This window comes from Marmota monax, unplaced genomic scaffold, assembly GCF_021218885.2.
Source record: "Marmota monax isolate L192 unplaced genomic scaffold, Marmota_monax_Labrador192_F-V1.1 WCK01_AAM20220418_F8-fsc00052, whole genome shotgun sequence".
Classification (NCBI taxonomy): domain Eukaryota; kingdom Metazoa; phylum Chordata; class Mammalia; order Rodentia; family Sciuridae; genus Marmota; species Marmota monax.
In genome coordinates, this window is record NW_026693473.1 from 1,454,958 (window position 1) to 1,472,898 (window position 17,941).

The 17,941-nt window shown below is 40.4% G+C and overlaps 1 protein-coding gene across 4 annotated transcripts in view; it reads left to right on the forward strand.

Moving 5' to 3' along the window:
- Positions 1 to 798: 798 nt before the first annotated feature.
- Nr1i2 (nuclear receptor subfamily 1 group I member 2) overlaps positions 799 to 17,941 on the forward strand; it is a 37,697-nt gene continuing 20,554 nt past the window's right edge. For 2 of the 4 annotated variants that reach the window (XM_046458005.2, XM_046458007.2), the window contains exon 1: positions 799 to 1,104. The gene's annotated coding sequence lies outside the window, so the exon portion shown is untranslated. The remainder of the gene's footprint in view (positions 1,105 to 17,941) is intronic. The other 2 variants (XM_046458006.2, XM_046458004.2) reach the window with 2 other exon arrangements.

The following is a 17,941-nucleotide window of genomic DNA, read 5'->3' on the forward strand; positions in this document are numbered from 1 at the left end:
AAGTCTTTCTTTTGAGCCTGGGAATAAAAGTCCCGGGGTGAGTTCTTAACCCTTTCCAGCCTTCCCACCCACTGTGGCTATGACTATCTGATTTGTAGTTTCTTGGGTGCCTCCAGACCCAGGACAGCCCCATGCTATTGTTCTCCCACCCCAGAGCACACTAGGTAGGCTGCTTCCTCTGGGACCTTATTCCGCAGAATAAATATTTCACTTTTTCCGGGTCCTCACTGTCCAAGGTCCAAGGCTACCTTCCATGCTGTGGAATTTATAATCCAATACTTCCCAGCCCTAGCAGGTTGGGAGGAGGGAAAGGACCTCAGAACTTTCCCTCTTATCCATTCTCCCTGCTCCAGGGCAGGCTTCTGTCCTGGAGCACAGGATTGCCTTGTGAACTGTACCCAGCCCCTTTGTCTCACATCCATCCCCTTGCTCCCCATGTATCTGCCTGCCTTAGTTCTAGTGATTGGCACAGTCATAATTCAGTACTTTATTCACTTTCACACAAAATCACACTGTTCAGGAAAGTGGCTCAGACAAAAGAAGAAGCGTTAAGAGATCTAGATTCAAATGAACTTTCCTCCAGTGGTTACAGTACAGAGACCCTCAGACACATCAAATGTACTCACAAATAGACAAGGCAGACACTTGCAATGTTCCTCCCTTCTGTGTTTTTCAGTGAAGACACAGGAGAAGAAAAAGGAGGGGGACATAATGACAGTAAATACGGTAATCTCTTGGTTTGCTAGTTCAAGTGCTGGACTTGGGACTTAGGAGTGCCAAATGGGGGCCACTTGGAACCTACATTGGACCTGGGCTGAAAGGCAGGCGAGAGACAGTTTAGCTCATTTCCGGGAACCTTTTAGCCTAAGATCAGCACGGGAAGGAGAAGCACTGCCCTTTTTTTAGCAGGAGCCTCAACCTCTCCCTGTGAGCCCAGAGCCCAGCATTCCCTCCTGCGAAATGCAAGAGAGGAATGCAATCCTCCTGTCTGTAACAAGGCAGCTGCTTCAGGTGTGTTGAGCTTTTGCTAGATCCTTCGCTCTCCTGACTGTTCAAAGTGGACCCCAAGGGAGAAGTCAGAGCAAACAGGTTGCAGCCTAGCAGGTATGTTTTTTCTTTTCTTTCTCTTTTACAGGGGACCAACTGCTCCATGCCAAAGGTGTGTGGGAACACAAATGGATCTTGCATTTGAGGTCAACATTGTAGCTGTGAATCATGTTGGTCTTGCTGATCTCATTATTTCCAGGTTGGAAAAAAAAATACATGTAGAAAATCACTCAATGGGGCTGGGGATGTGGCTCAAGCGGTAGCGCGCTCGCCTGGCATGCGTGCGACCCAGGTTCGATCCTCAGCACCACATACAAACAAAGATGTTGTGTCCGTCGAAAACTAGAAAATAAATATTGAAAAATTATCTCTCTCTCTCTCTCTCACACACTCTCTCTTTAAAAAAAAAAAAAGAAAAGAAAATCACTCAATGTTGAACCCTGTTGCCCCTGTCCCCTGGGCACATGCTTACCTTCTAAAGAAATAATCACAGTGGAAACCTCAACTTTGCTTGAATTATCATGAGGCAAATAAACAGCAAACCCCCTCTTTTTGACAGGGCTGGAGTCCTCTGATCCAGAAAACACTAGTTCCAAAATGTAGGGGGCCAGGAACAACTTTGCCCTAGTTCCTCTTGCCTTGCTGAGTTAGTGTCGGCAGCACCCCCAGGGCCAAGCCCAGTAACATGACAGTCACAAGACCTCACCTCATTCAGGGGTCCCTCAGAGCCATGCACAGCCCTGTGGCTGAGTCGACTTTGGACCACTGAGTTTCTACCTGAGCTTATATAGGAGGACCTTTTCCCAGAGGACCCACTCTTTAATTCAGGTGTTCAGTGCCACCAGGCCCTCCTCCTTCCCCACAGCACAGTACAGCCATACCCAGGGGCATTGCATTAAAGTCATTCTGCATCTGGGACTAGTCAGGAGGCCACTGAACCTAATTTGATGAGTCAGCTGTGACACCTCCCTTCTCCATGGATGGCTGTGTGACTGTTGCTGGGAAGGTCAGTGTTCACCACTGAGATGAAAATGTGACTAGATTATCTCCACAGAGAGGAGTGTTTGCTCTCCCACAATATGACCAGAGTCTAAAGTATTCTAAGCAAGGCCTTAGAGGCTATGGCTTATTTAATCAATTGGTTAATAGGGAAGGCGATTTTTCTGTACAAGAAGATACTTCGAAATGTTTTAGTTATATAATACACTTAGTCTAAGCCAGGAGTGGGCAAACTATGGCTCACAGGCCAAATCTGACCCTCCCCAACTTTTTTATAAATAAACTTTTATTGGCTGGGCCTGGTGGTGCAGGTTATGCCTGTAACCCCAGCGACTTGGAAGGCTGAGGCAACAGGATCCGCTAGTTTGAAGCCAGCCTTAGTGAAACCATCTCCAAATAGGCTGATGGAGTGAGACTCAAATTAAAAAAAAAAAATAAAAAGGGCTGGTGATGTAGCCCAGTGGTAAAGTGCACCTGGGTTCAATCCTGGGTATGAAAACAAACAAACAAACAAACAAACAAAACCAAACTTTTATTGGAACACAGCCAGGTTTATTCTTTATGCACTGTGTGTGGCTGCTTTTGCCCTACAACAGCGGAAATGAATAATAGCAAAGGAAACTCTATGGCTCCTTAAGTGCAATATACTGCCTAACTCATCACAGAAAACGCCAACTCCTACTCTAAATGCAATCGACTTGATCCTAGGTTATTATGGAATATTCATAATAGACAACTACAAAAATGACTAAACTATTTTTTGTAGATAATCACTTTTTTCTTTTTAGTTATAGATGGACACAATACCTTTATTTTATTTGTTCTTCTTCTTCTTTTTTTTTTTTAATGTGGTGCCAGTGACCAAACCTGGTGCCTCATGCATGCTAGGCAAGCGCTGTACCCCTGAGCCACAACCCCAGACCCAATAATCACTTTTTAAATTATAACACAATACATGATTACATGCTATTTGTAAAATGAAAATGCAGTATAAAACTAAAAATTCTCCTTTGGCCATCCTGCCACTCCTAAGTCCCTGCCCCCGACAAAACAGCAAGTGTGATGTGTTTAATGCAAGACCTTTTCTTTGCATTTGTATCCACTAATAAATATATTTGGCATCACATCATTGTCATTCCGCATTTCCTCTCAACATGACTTGGAGACTTACATATCCATGCAGAACTCTTCCTCATTTTATGTCTGTTTATATAACCATTTCCTTTTTTTGATAGATGGTTAGGCTTTTTCCAATTTTCCAGATTTACCAATGAATCTCAGTTTATGTCTGCTTGTTCAACTATGAAAGCGTTTCTCTAGAAGGTACTGAGAAGTTGAACCGCTGCACTACCGCATGTGTGGTTCAGTTTTTGATTCTGTCAAGCATCTCTCCGCAGTGCTTATCCCAGATCGTACTCCACTGGCAGAGGAAGGTGGTTTCTGCTCCTCTACACCCTAAACAATGCTTGCTGATTATTCAACAGTTCATTATTATTTTCCATTTGGATGAGTGAGAATGACAACCCATTATTTTAATATTTTAATTTCCCTGATTATTATGGAGGTTGGGCATTCTTTTCATTTAACTCTTAACCTTTGTATTTTCTTTTCTTGAATTGTCTGTTCATATCCTTAGCCATTCTTATGTTGGGTTTTTCCACACATTTGTAGGAGTTTTAATATTTATTATTATTTTTTTTTTGGCAGGGGCAGGGTACCAGGGACTGAACTCAGGGGCACTCAACCACTGAGCCACACTCCCAGCTCTATTTTGTATTTTATTTAGAGACAGGGTCTCACTTAGTTGCTTAGCGCCCACTTTTGCTGAGGATGGTTTTGAATTTGTGATTCTCCTGCCTCAGCCTTCTGAGCCGCTGGGATTACCTGCATGCGCCACTGCATCCAGTTGATATTTATTCTTGATGCTAATCCTCTGAAACATAAATACACATTTAACATTGTTACTTGTTTTTAAACTTTTGTTTGTGTCATATTTTTGCAGAAGTTTCTACCATTGTTGTAGTTGTTGTTATTTTGATGTTGTTGAATCTATCAGTTTTCTCCTTTTGTATTTTATTTCTGAGTCTCATTTAAGAAAGCTTTCTCAGCTTCCAAGATTATGAAGGTATTTTGGCATGCTTTTTTAAAATTACTTTTTAAATTATTTTTTAAAACAATTTAATCATTTAAAAAAATTGTTTTTTGACCCACCTAGAACTTATTTCAATAAATTATTCCAATAGCAGTTATTGAAAAGTTCATCTTTTCCACATTTACTTGAAATGTCACCTGTCTCATGTAGTAAATTCTCACACATTTATTTCTGGATACTCCATACTCTTATATTAATTGCCTCATCCTGAACCAGTTTCCACTATAGCTTCTATCTTTTCTAATTGACATTTTTTCCTAATATGTAGGAAATCTCTTTGGGTTTTTGATATTTTATCTGGTTATCTTTCTGAATTGACTTTAATAGTTGGTGCTTATCCCAGATCATACTCCCACCCGCAGAAGAAGGGATCCCTTTGGAATTTCTGGATAGACAACTGTATTATCTATGCACAGTGAGAGTTTTGTTCCTTCCTTTCTTAGCTTAAATTCTTTTTTTTTTCCTTATTGACTTTTTTGTCCCTTGAGTACAATGTTGAGCATTAACTCCCGAGGATCATCTTAGGGCTGATGCATAAGTTTGCGGGTTGTACAGTGTATGACTCTAGAGAGTATGGTTCATAAAACTTAGATGTTGGGCATTATTGTCATGGACCCAATTTTAATCCATTTTTATCTCATACTGTGAACCCATGTTTCCTGGAAACTTTGTGCGGTTCTTTAATGTTGGAGTTGAAACTGCTTCCCTCCAGAAGATTTATATTTGCTTTTGCTAGGAGCCTGGGGACATTACCAACTGCAACGATCATAACTTTGGGTTTACTGACCACACAAGTAGTATAAACTCTAACTGAAACCTACCTAATAATAGGCTTGTTGTTAGAAATTCCCCTCACCCCTATTTTATCCAGAACCAAGTCTGAGAAGCACATGGATTGCTGTGTCTCTTTCTGTGAGAGTCCTATTGAGGATACAGCCTATAGGGTGACCTGATCTTATGCTGAGCTCTTGATCTGACCTCCTCCTCTGCAACATTAGGCCCCAGGCTGTGTCTTCTGTTCTCCCGTTAACACCCAGGCTGCAGGCCTCTAGGAGTCTAGATAGCCCAGGAGGATCCCTGGCTCCCCTTCTAACTTCCCTGGCTTAGCATATCTTATACATTTTGGCCTTTCTAGACCTCCTTTACTTTCCTATCAGCTCAGTCATGAAGTAAAAACAATATTTAAAACAACTCTCTGGTATTTTTAGGAGTGCTGTATCAGTGCTGTATCTCTAAACACTTTCTCCATCTTAGTCCCAGGAATAAAATCTCTATTTTTAACTCTAATGAAGTTTATTCTAATGTTTTTATAATAAGATGTATAGTAAAACTTTTTGTTAACTATTCTGTGTCAAGTTAATGAAATTCTCTTCTATTCCTTCTTACTAACCAAGAGTTTTCAAATCATGAATAGGTATTGAGTTTTATTAAGTAATTTTCAGCATCTATTAATTTCCTCATCTTATTTTTGAATGGGAGAAAAAGAATCGTTTTTTCCCTTCAACCCTCTTGAGGTTGTGCTGGGAGAATCCAATAAGACGACAGATTAACAAGAGAAAAACAAGCAAGTTTATAAACATGTAGTGTCTATGACCCAGGAAGAAAGCAACTCTCTCTGGAAAGTGATGCTCAAAGCAGTAGCTAGGAACTCTGCCCTAATATTTCAGCAAAGAACAGTGACATCTTCTAACAACAAGGCAAAGGGGCAAGCAGTTTCAGGCTTCCAATGATGGGAAAACTGTGGGAAGGAGTGAAGTCTGTTCCCATATTCCTTTTGCCCTGTTTGTGTGTCAGAAGTGCTAAGAAGTGTTCTCCAGTAAAGGAGGATTTAAATTCTATCTGTAGGATGGAAAATGGGGAAGGAAGGGAGAAAGACCTTTTGTCTTAGTAATTGTCCTGTTTTTAGGCTAACTGAGCGAAGCAGAACATCTCCCTTAGTTTTAATTGTCTTCAGCCCAACAATCTTCAACATTTTGGGGAGACATGTTTTGGTTTCTTTAATTTTCATTGTGAATGGACTCTTAGATAGCTGATCCAGGTGTTATGGAATCAGGGATAACCCAGTAGCCATTAGGACTCTTGGAAGGCAGCACACATGATTTTCCCATTAAAAAGAGCAATGATTCAGAGAATGGAAACAACATGAATTCAAATCCTTAATATGGTTGCCATGCTGTGAATGCATGTGCAGCCTCAAATTCCTCATCTGGAAGTCTTGCCACACCCTGCTCAATTGGGAATAAGCCTTGCTCTGCCTCACAAGCACCTCCACACAAAATCATGACTTCAAAATCATTCTGTAAACAACAAAGCTTGTGTAAATGTGAGTTAATGAATTTACCAATCTTCTCCCTTTATTGGACAAAACTAACAGTTTTCAAAGCTTCACTTGCTAACCTCTTAGAAATTCAATGTTCTTACATGATTTGGTCTGATTTGCTTTTTTTGTCTTCATTATACACATTAGGGCATATTGGGCCCTTTTAGGTGTGATTGAAGGAGATTGGGAAGAGCTCATTGCTACCCAGTGCCTGCTCATCCACCACCACTCCTTCTGAACATCTGCTGAACATTGGAATAACACTGAGTCTCCAAATAAAAATTGGAGAAAGAGACATATCCAGATCTCTTATGTAATACATAAAATAATTCTTCCAGGTCATTATGAATTCCAAACAAGAAGCCAAACTATAGTCATTAATAGTAGTCCACATGCACTGGTAAGAGATTGGCAGTTAAATCAGAAGCCACTGTGTCCTGTTAAATATTGGGAAGGGGTACAGGGTGTACTTTTGAACGGATGCCAGTTCTCATTTCTGATCTAGATGGAATAACAAGCCTTCTGACCTCTGAGATCTGATGCCCGAGTCCCAGGAAGGTCAACTTTCACTTAGAGCCACCTGATCACAGCAGCTGACCTCTCCTATTTGATTTCATAAACTGTGATTTTTGCTCTCTATGTTTTCTCTGGAGGCTTGCCCCATGCCAGGGCAAGGAGGAGGAGAGTTTTGTTCACAATACTTGAACGGTTTCAAAAGAATTTTAAATATGTGGATGAATTTCATGATGATGATAATAATCAGAATAAAGGAAAAAAGAAAAAAAGTTTCCATCCCTGCCTTCTTAAACTTGGACTTGTCTCAGAGCCCTAATTTCCTCATTTGTAAAAGAGATAAAAAGTCCTGCCCTGCCCTGTCCAACCGGGAATAAATTCTGCTCTGTCTGCCTCAAAGGCATCTCTATGTAAAGTCATGATTTTGAAATCACTTTGTAAACAACAAAACCTATGTCAATGTGAGGTAATGAATTTACCAACCTCCTTTCATTGGACAAAGCCAACAGTTTCATACGCTGCACTTGTCAACTTCCTAGATATTCAGTGTTCTTACATTGTTTTCCCTCTACTTGCTTTTTTCCCCTTTCTCCCTTTTTACATTCTGGCCAGTTCTGCAATTTATGTCTACATATATATGTGCATGCGGTATCTATATATCTGCACCCTCCAACACATATAATTGCTTCCAATAGTTTCTGTCCCTACAATCTTGTTTCTTGCCATTTCCTCCTTTCTCTAGACTCTGTTGCTTCAACCCCAAGTTGCCTACTTTTCCTTTCCCATTATCTCGGTGAGCTGGCTTCAAAGCTTTGAGAGGTGACTCATTTGAAGAATAAATATACCTGCATGTCCTCCCCACACCTTTTCTTGGGAAGGGATTGTCTCACCACCAAATGTATATTGACTTTAGAAACAACAGTTTATGATGTGAGTCATCTCACATGTCTGCTCGATTATTTCCTCTATCTTCTAGAATCGGGAAAATGTTCTTTTTTAAAAAAATTTTTAATTTTATTTTTTATTGTTTCTTTTCAGTATTCTCCTCTCCTCCTTTTTGGGTAGCTTGTTTTCTGTCTGGTTAGTTGGATTTCTTAGGTACTTGGTACTCCAAGTGTGGACTGAAGACTTGGCACCATCAGCATGACTGGGAGCTTGTCAGAAATTCAGAGCCTAGGACTTCCAGACCTGCCAGATGGCAATGTGCATTTGAAGAAATTCCCCAGGGGATGTGCATGCATAGTAAAGCTGGAGAATCACTCTCTTGTAATATAAGCCCAGGCTCTAGGTTACCTTGAACGGTGGGAATTGCAAAGCAGACATGGGAAAGAGGAAAAGTAAAAATCTCAACTGTGCAGTCCCTAGCCGCACAGGGTTCAAACATCATTCAAAGCTTAGATTGTTCAGGATCAAATGTGGCTTCATCAACATGGCTCTCTTTGTATTCTTTTATGTGGTGCTTTTAACTCCTCTTGCTGCTGTCCATTTCCTTTCTGCTGCATCTCTTCCTCATAGCTTCGGCTTCCATGCAGCTGTCCCAGCCTCATGGCTTTCCTGTCCTACCTTCTCTCTAAGTGTATTCTGGCCGCCATGTTCAAGGCAAGACTGAGATTGTAGATACTCAAACCAGGCTTATTTTTTGGTTTCCTTTCTTTAAGTATTTGATCAACATTTACTTGAGGATTTAAAAAAAATACTATTTTTTAGTTGTAGAGGGACACACAATATCTTTGTTTATTTATTTATATTTTTTATATGATACTAAGGATCGAATCAGTGCCTCACATATGCTAGGCAAACATTTTGCCACTGAGCTATAGCCCCAGCTCCTATTTAGAGATTTTTTTTAAAAAAATTAAAATGGTGGTAAATTACATATAAAATCTTACCACCTTAACCATTTTTAAATGTACTGGGTGCTGTAATGTTAAGAATATTTACATGGCTATGCAACAAATCTCCAGACCTTTTCCATTTGATAAGATTGAAACTCTATACTCATTAAACAACTCGTCATTTTCCTTCCCTTTGCCATTGACCATTCTACTTTCTGTGTCTGTGAGTTGACCCCTCATATAAGTAAAATAATACTTTGTCTTTTTGTGGTTGGCTTGTTTCATTTAGTATTAGGTCCTCAAGGTTCATCTGCTATAGCCTATTACAGAATTTACTTCCTTTCCAAAACTAAATAATATTCCATTGTATTATGTACTACATTTTGTTTATTCATTCATCTGTTGGTGGATATTTGGGTCGCTCTCATCTTTTGGCTATTGTAAATGATGCGCCTGTGTACTAATATCTCTTTAAGACCCTGATTTCTAATTTTTAAAATATGCATACCCAGAGTGATTGCTGGATCATATGGTAATTCTATTTTTAATTCTTTTAGGAACCGTTATGCCATTTTAATAGTGGTCACACCATTTTACATTCCCATGAACAGAGCACAAACGTTCCAATTTCTCCATATCATTGCCAACACCTTTTATCTTCTGTTTTTGTGACAGAGCCATTCTAATGAATGTAAAGTGATACTTCACAGTGGTTTTGCTTTGTGTTTCCTTGATGATTAGTGACATTGAACAACTTTTCAGGTGCTGTTTGGCAAATGATGTCTTTTTAATAAAAAATATGTACCATGTTTTTTATGATCAAAATACGTGATTTATTTTGTGTAATTTTCCAAATCCAGCAACTTCTTAGAAGATATGATCAAGTGTTTAGATAATAAAATAGTCCACTCATTCTCTGCAAACAGCCCTACACACACTGCTCTGTCCCTGGGTCTGTCTTCTGATTTTAGCGAGTTGTCTTCAGGGTTGGTGATTGGCAGGAGTGGCCCTGTGTGACAGAGAAGTGCCCTGAACACTCTGGAGTCTAGTCTGCACTGTCGAGGAATATCTCTACCTTACAGTGATGGCTGCCTTAATAAGAAAACAAACAATTTGTGGTTCTCATTTCTGATTTGTTCCAACAATGTTTTAGTGTCTTTGAATATGGCAGTGGCTAGGCAGCAGTCCAGCCAGCCAGCACTTTAGTTTGGCTCTCTCTATATGCATCTGACATTGAGACTCCCTGGGAGATGATCTGAATGGGTTACTGGATCACTGGTCCTTGGGAGAGATCAATGTGCCATCCCTCTTGGGCCCTGGGATGCCTGTGGATCCTTTCTTCAGGCACCTGATTCTATCAGGAGCCCCTCTGAGAAAGTTGGGGGCAGGTCAACTATAAAGCAGTGTCCTCTGTCAAGTTCAGGCTGAGCATGTTTCTGAGTCTCCTGGACAGGGACAGAGACAGAAGGCTGGGGACACTCAGAGGTAACACCATATGTGCCCTCAGGCAATTGCCTCACAAACTTTGACAGCTAATCTGACACACCCCTCTTCTGCTGGCCGAGGAGAGGAAGCCCCACCCTAGTCTATACAAGTTTTCCTGATCCCTGTCCTAGAAAGAGCTTTTCGATTGACCTCTTACCCAAATCGCAGGTCTCACTTTTACTCCCATCCTGTGGCCCACCCTTCTCTTCTTGTCATTGTCCACTCTTCCCCCTTCAGAGTTGCCTGGTGACTAGGGAGGCTGAGGCAGAGGATCCCAAGTTTGAGACCAGCCTCATCAACTTAGCAAGGCCCTAGCATCTTAGCAAGAATATGTCTCAAAATAAAAGCAGCTGGAGATATAGCTCAGTGGTTAAGCAAACTTGAGTCCAATCCCTGGTATTCAAAAAAAAAGCAGAGTATGTGTAGCAGGGAGGAGGGCAGGGTCCCCTGCAGGCCATGCCGTCCCACTATCCCTGTCAATGGAGGCTTTCTCTGGAGGGCTCCAGGCGAGAATCAGCTTCCTTGCCTTTTCCAGCCTTTAGATGTCCTTGGCTTCCATGGTTCATGGCCCTTTTTTATATTTTCAGAGCCAACAGCTTATCATATGACCCCCTTTTCATGTCACGTCTCTTTTTCTGAACAAACCCAGAAAAGTTTCTCTGATTTTAAGATTGACAGGAGTAGTTTGAGTTTCCCTGGGCACTTCAGGGTACTCTCCCATCTCCAGGTTTGTACCCTCATCACATCTGCAAAGACCCTTTTCCTATACAAGGAAACACATTCACATGATGGGAGGGTTAGGAGGATTTATGATCTTGGGGGATCATTATTCTGCCGACCACAAGGACACCACAAGGAACAGTATAGAGCCATGCCATGCAAATAACTAACTATAATATTACGCTATTTTTCAGGATTTTGTTTGTTACTGGTCCTTTTAAATATTTATGACTTATAATGATTTATTTTCTCATTCGTTCTCACAAATACATATTCTCTTCGACCCCTCATTTTGCATTTGCAATTGTGAATTCTGTGTCTCCAGGAGAACTCCTCAGATTGGTAAGCTTTATACCCTACATCAGCAGGGGACCTCTTCTGGCTTATTGACTAAACGGAGCACCCAGTGAAATTTCTCTTGCAAACACCACTGGCGAGGGAGTTGGCTTCCGACTGGGGTTGAGTCAGCACACAGGCCAGCAAGTGAGCCAGGGAAGGGCAGAAGTGGAGATTACCTTGGTCTCAGTGACCAGCCTTCTCTCTGTGATCCTGAAGAGTCCCTTACCTGGGCAAAGTGCAATGCAGTAGGCTATAAGGGGCAACCTGAGTAACAGAAAAGCTATGTGAGCCAGGGAGAACAGGAGAGCAGGCAGAAGAGGGTAATGAAAGTCCCTGAGCCATTATGCTGTCGACTTCCTTAACCTCCTGCTTTGGCGCGGACCACGAATCTCTGGTTCCCCCAGTCAGCTGTTTATGAGGACAGTACTGCCCTTATTGGCCTGTCTTTGTGCTTCTTCCCTGTCCATCAGCTGCCACTCTTCTTTTCTCATGCCACCCTAAGGATTAAGCCCATCACTTTGATTTCTCTTGGACCCCTCTGGCTGCCCTCTTATCTGTTAACACTGTCTCCCCACTCCCACTGGGGAGGGGGTCTTCCAGAGGGTCAAGGCTAATCTCTTCCTTGGCCTTACATTCTGTCCTTTGACTCTAATCTACAACTCCATCCTCACTCTCTTAGTTTTCTCTCTTCCTTCTTCTCAAATGACCACTCCCTGACCAGGGCTGCCCTCCCATTGAGCATTTCTGTTCCAGTGCTCACTCTTCTTGTTCTAGTGGGAATTTTCCCTTCCCCATGCATCTCTGCTGAACTTCCCAACCTAAAAGGCATCTTGCATCTTCTACCGAACATTTTATATTGTCTTGCACTAAGGATTTCCCCTATCTATACTAGATTCCCTGCCCATTGGCCCAGATGTATCTGCAGCACCACTCACCTTTGTTCTCATACAATATCTAAATATTTGACTCCAAAGTTTACTTCCACTCTCTTCCACTCTCTCACTCAAAACTCCAAAGTTTACTTCACTCACTTCCACTTTCTCACTTTTCCTCAGGGTACAAAGTCTCTTCCCAGCACCTTACCTTGATTCCTTCCCCTCTTTGTGTTCCATGATTTTTTTTAAATTCTAGTTTGAAGTCATGATCTATCCCATTGAATCATCTGAGATTATTTAAACATTCACACTGAGTGTGCTATGTCCCCTGGCTAACTCCTCTGTTGATCAGGAAACCCTGGGTCCCTGGAACTGAAACAGGTTTCATTTAGTCTCATAACGGAGCCTGAAATTGCTGGCTGACTCCAGCACCAAGGTAGGGGCCCTGAAAGTAACTCTGGGTTGAGCTTCTGTGCAACCTTTGCCCCTCTGTTGGTCATGGCCCACACGGGGACGCCATTGAATTCTAACCCTTTAAGCCTGTCTCTGCATCGTTTCCTTGTTCCATATATCAGCTTTGAGTTCTCTCAAGTCTTGTACTACACTTCCTTCTTTCCTCACCCTTTGAGCACCGTTCCTTTCCTTCTGACTTACTCCTGGGGATTCTTTACTCCTTCCATAGCAGAAACTTAATTGTCTTCACAGTCCCCCTCCATGGAGTCACCTTCTGGCCAGCTTCAGAATGGTGTGTGCCTGCAGGATGCCTTACAGCCTCCTCTTCCTTCATTTCTTGCCCTGTCAGGTCTCTGTATGACAACATTTCCTCTTCTTCTCCATGCAAAAACCAATCTTCTAGCAGTTTCCATTTTGTTGAATGGACACTGGGCATTGGATAGATTAGGGAACAGAGCGAGTTAGTCTAACACCAGTGGTGGGTCCAGAACCTGCCTCATGACTGTTAGGGTAGCTGGTGCAAATATCTATGAGAGTCAGGTCCCTGAGTTCAAGCAAAGGTTTATTGACAGAGAATATCTGCCAGGCTGCCCTTCTGCAAGGTACAGCAGCCAGAGTCACTTGAATAGAGGTTTATGTATCTTTTAACAACAAACAAGAGCAAGGGAGACATGACCTTGGGTGCAGGTGGTTGGGTAACAACAGATTTTTGCATTTAGGGGCCTTGAAGTGGGTGGGTTATGGGAACAAGGTATCTTAAGTTTCTATTTTCTTGGCAGTTTCTAAGTTTTGGTTCCGGGTTAAGATGCAGTCCCAGAATTAAAATGGAGTCACTAATGTTTAGGGACCTAACAGTGACAATGAGAACAAGATGATGCTCACTTCATCTCCAGCTCCAGGTACCAAAAAACAAAGTCCTCTGACTTCCAGAAGAGTTGCTGGGTCCTAAGGCAAATTTACACTTAACATTGTAAGTAACTCAAAATATGTTCAAATTTATGTTTGGATTTAAGGTAACTGAAAATTGTAAAATGGTATAGCTATTTGACATTCCTACCAGCAGCGAATGAGAGTTCATTGTTCCCAAATTATCACCAATACTGGTTATCTGTTTTTTTTATTATTGTTTGTTTTTCTTTGTTGCTTTCTATATATCTTTAATAATTAATGTTTTTGAGCATATTTTCATGTGTTTATTCATCTTTATAGTTTCTTTTTTCCCCTCCTTCTTTTAATTAGAGCTTTATAGTTATACAAAGTAGTTGGGTTCATCCTGACAAACTCATACACACATGGACATCAATTTCAGATCATGATCTCCCCCCTTTTCCCTCCTGTCCTCCCTACCCTCTCCTATTCTCCTTCCTCTACTCTACTAGACTTCCTTTCACTCATCTATTAATTTATATTTGATTGGTTCTTTATGTTTTCCTATCTTTCCCTCCCCTTTCCTTTATTTTACTCTAGCTTCTGCATATGAAAGAAAACATTCAATCTTTGAATTTCTAAGTTTGGCTTATTTTACTTAGAATGATATTCTCCATTTTCATCCATTTACCACCAAATGCCATAATTACATTCCTTTTTTATGGCTGGGTAAAACTCCATTGCATATATACATACACCACAATTTCTTAATCTCTTCATCTATTGATGGGCATCTGGGTTGATTTGATAATTAGCTATTATGAATTGTGCTGCCATAAACATTGATGTGACTGTATCACTGTAGTATGCCTATTTTAGACCTTTTGGAAAAATACCAAGGAGTAGGATAGTTGAGTCTTATAGTGGTTCCTTCCCTAGTTTTTTTGAGGAATCTCCATACTGCTTTCCAGAGTGGTTGTACCAGTTTACAGCCCCACCAACAATGTACAAGTGTACCTTTCTCCCCATAACCTTGCCAGCACTTATTATTGTTCATTTTCTTGATAACTGTCCTTTTGATTAGAGTGAGATAAAATGTTAGTGTAGTTTTGATCAGCATTTCCCTGATTGTTAGAAATGTGAAACATTTTTTCACTTATTTGTGGGCTATTTATGTTTCTTCTTTGAAGAGTTTCTGTTTTGTTCTTTTGCTCATTAATTGATTGGGTTATCTGTTTTTTTAGTGTTAAGTTTTTTTGAGTTCTTTGTGGGTTATAGACATTAATACCTGTTACGGTTTAGATGTGGTGTCCCCTGAAAGCTCATGTATAAGACAACACAAGAAGGTTCAGAGAAGAAATGATTGGGTTATAGAATAAGCCAAATCAGTGAGTTAATCCTTGATGGGATTAACTGAAGTGAAAGACTTTGGCTGGAGGAGGTGGGAATTGGGGCATGCGTTTAGCATATATATTTTGTATCTGGCCAATGGAGTCTCTCTCTCTGCTTTTTGATCACCATGATGTGAGCTGCTTTCCTCTGCCACACATTCCACCATGATGTTCAGCCTCCTCTAGAGCCCTGAGAAATGGAGCCCACCTTTTATGGACTAAGACTTCTGAAACCATGAGCCCTCAAATAAACTTTTCCTCCTCTTCAATTGAGCTGGTTGGGTCTTTCAGCCACAGCAGTAAAAATGCTGACTAAAACAATACCTGATTGGAGGAGTAGCTGGCCAACATTATCTCCCATTCTGTAAGACTCTCTCTTCACTTTCTAAATCATTTCTTTTACCATGCAGAAGCTTCTTGGTTTGATGACATCCTACATATTGATTTATTGTTTTACTTCTTGTGTTTTGGGGGTCTTGTTAAGGAAATCAGTGCCGGCACCTATATGATGGAGTGTAGACCCTATGTTTTCTTCTAGCAGTTGTAAAGTTTCTGATCTAATTCCTAAGTCTTTGATTCATGTCAATTTGAGTTTGGAGCAGGGTGAGAGAGAAGGGTCAAATTTTATTTTTCTATATATAGCTATCCAGTTTTCCCAGGACCATTTGTTTAAAAGGCTATCTTTTCTCCAAGATGTATTTTTGGCACCACTGTCAAATATTGACCTTGTGCTTGTGAATTATTTTAGTGTATTCTTACAGTATTTCCACTATATTTTTATATTTTTATCTTCTCAAATTTTAAACTAAGTTTTGCTGTGTAATCTTGGCTGGAAGTTGTTTTCTTTTAGGGCTTGGAATATCTCATTCTAGCCCCTCCTTGATTTTAAGGTCTGAACTCAGAAATCAGTGAGACTTATTTGTTTGCCTCTAAATGTGACCTGATGTTTTTCTCTCGTAGCTTTTAATATGATTTCCTTATTTGCTGTTAGACATTTTGATTGTGATATGACTTGGTAAATTTTTTATTTGATTAGTTATATTTGGGGTCCTGTAAGCCTCCCATATGTTGATGACTATCTCATTTCTGATATGGGAAAAGTTTTCTGTAACTATCTCATTGAAAACATTATTTATGCCTTTAGCATTCCAAGGTCAGGGTCAGTGATTGGTCTCAGGGTCAGTGGTCAGTCACACCCCCGCACGGACAGGCTCTGGTACCTGGAGAGGGCGGGGATTAGCTCCGACACAGTTTGGCCAGAATGCCTCACACCCAATCAGGGAGGTGCCCAATCACGTTGGAGAATGGCTTCCCACATCCATGTTCTCTTCTATCCCAGTGATTTTCAGGTGTGGTTTTTTAAAGTTGTCTCAGAGTTTTTGTATATTCTGTTTACGTTCTATAATTTTTTCCCTTTATTGTCCTCCATGTACTCAAGATCGTATAGCCTGTCTTCAAGGTCTGAAGTTCTGCCTTCAAGGGCTGAGGTTCTATTTTTAACTCAATCTAATCTGTTAGTGATGTCTTCAATTGCGTTTTTAATTTGACTGATATTTGATTGTCTTTCATTTCTAAGAGTTCTGCTTGTTTTTTTCAATATTTCTATTTCTTTATTAAAGTGGTCTTTCATCTCCTGAAATTGCTCTTTTAATTCCTCCCTTGGGTCTTCTTTTACGTCACTGAACATTTTAGCTGGCTTTTTTTTTTTTTTTTTTGGTAGTGCCGGGGATTGAACCCAGGCCCTTGTGCATACTAGGTAATCCCTGTACCAACTGAGCTATATCCCCAGCCTTCATTGAACATTTTAATAATCATTTTTTTTATAATCTTTCTTTCTCTGGACTTTTGTCTACTTCAGTATCACTGGGATCCTTTACTGGGAGGTTGTGTATTTTGGGGGGAGAGATTTGTTAGCCTGTTTTCTCATGTTTTTAGAAGTTTTGGACTTGTGTATCAATTGCATACCACCTATTTTTTTTGCACATGTCCTTTTGTGTGTAGTTATCTTATTTGTTCTGAGACTTCTTTCTGTTTTTGATGTATGTGTAAACACCATGGAATGGGACCTGAGTTCCCTCTCTGATTGTTTCTCTTTGGGAACTTGTTATTGGTTTGGGGCTTTTGTCTCCTCCCTTCTTTGAATTGGAGTAATGTCAGGGAAAGTTCAAAAGTTAGAGCATCAGTCTCTAACCTTTGAATTTTTAATGTCCCCGTAGGTTCCCAGCACATCACAGAGTGAAATGAAATAAAAAATAGTAACAACCATGACAAAAAACAAACAATATTCAGTGTAAAGTAAATACCCAGTTCCTACTATAACATCTTCAACATTAATTGGCACCAATAAATAAGAAAGGAATAGAAGACACAGGGAGAAATCCATCTAAATATAGTTATCTCATACTAAGCAAAAGTGTGAAAAACATACATTGGAGAAAAGACAGCATCTTCAAAAGATGCTGGGAAAAATAGAAATTCATATGTAGCAAAATGAAATTAAACCCCTATCTCTCACCCTGCACAAAACTCAACTCAAAGTGCGTCAAGGACCTAGGCATTAGACCAGACACCCCATACCTAATAGAAGAAAAAGTAGGACCCAATCTACATCATGTTGGCTCAGGAACTGTCTTCCTTAACAAGACTCCTAAAGCACAAGAAATAAAATCAAGAATCAACAAATGGGATGGAATCAAACTAAAAAACTTCTTAACAGCAACGGAAACATGATTATCAAGAGAGAGCCTACAGAATGTGAGAAAATCTTTGTCATCTGCACCTCAGACAGAACATTAATCTCCAGGTTATACAAAGAACTCAAAAAACTTAACACAAAAAAAACAAATAACCTCCAAAATCAATAGATGGGCAAAGGAACTGAACACACACTTCACAGAAGAAGAAATATGGTCAATCAATAAATATATGAAAAAATGTTCAACATC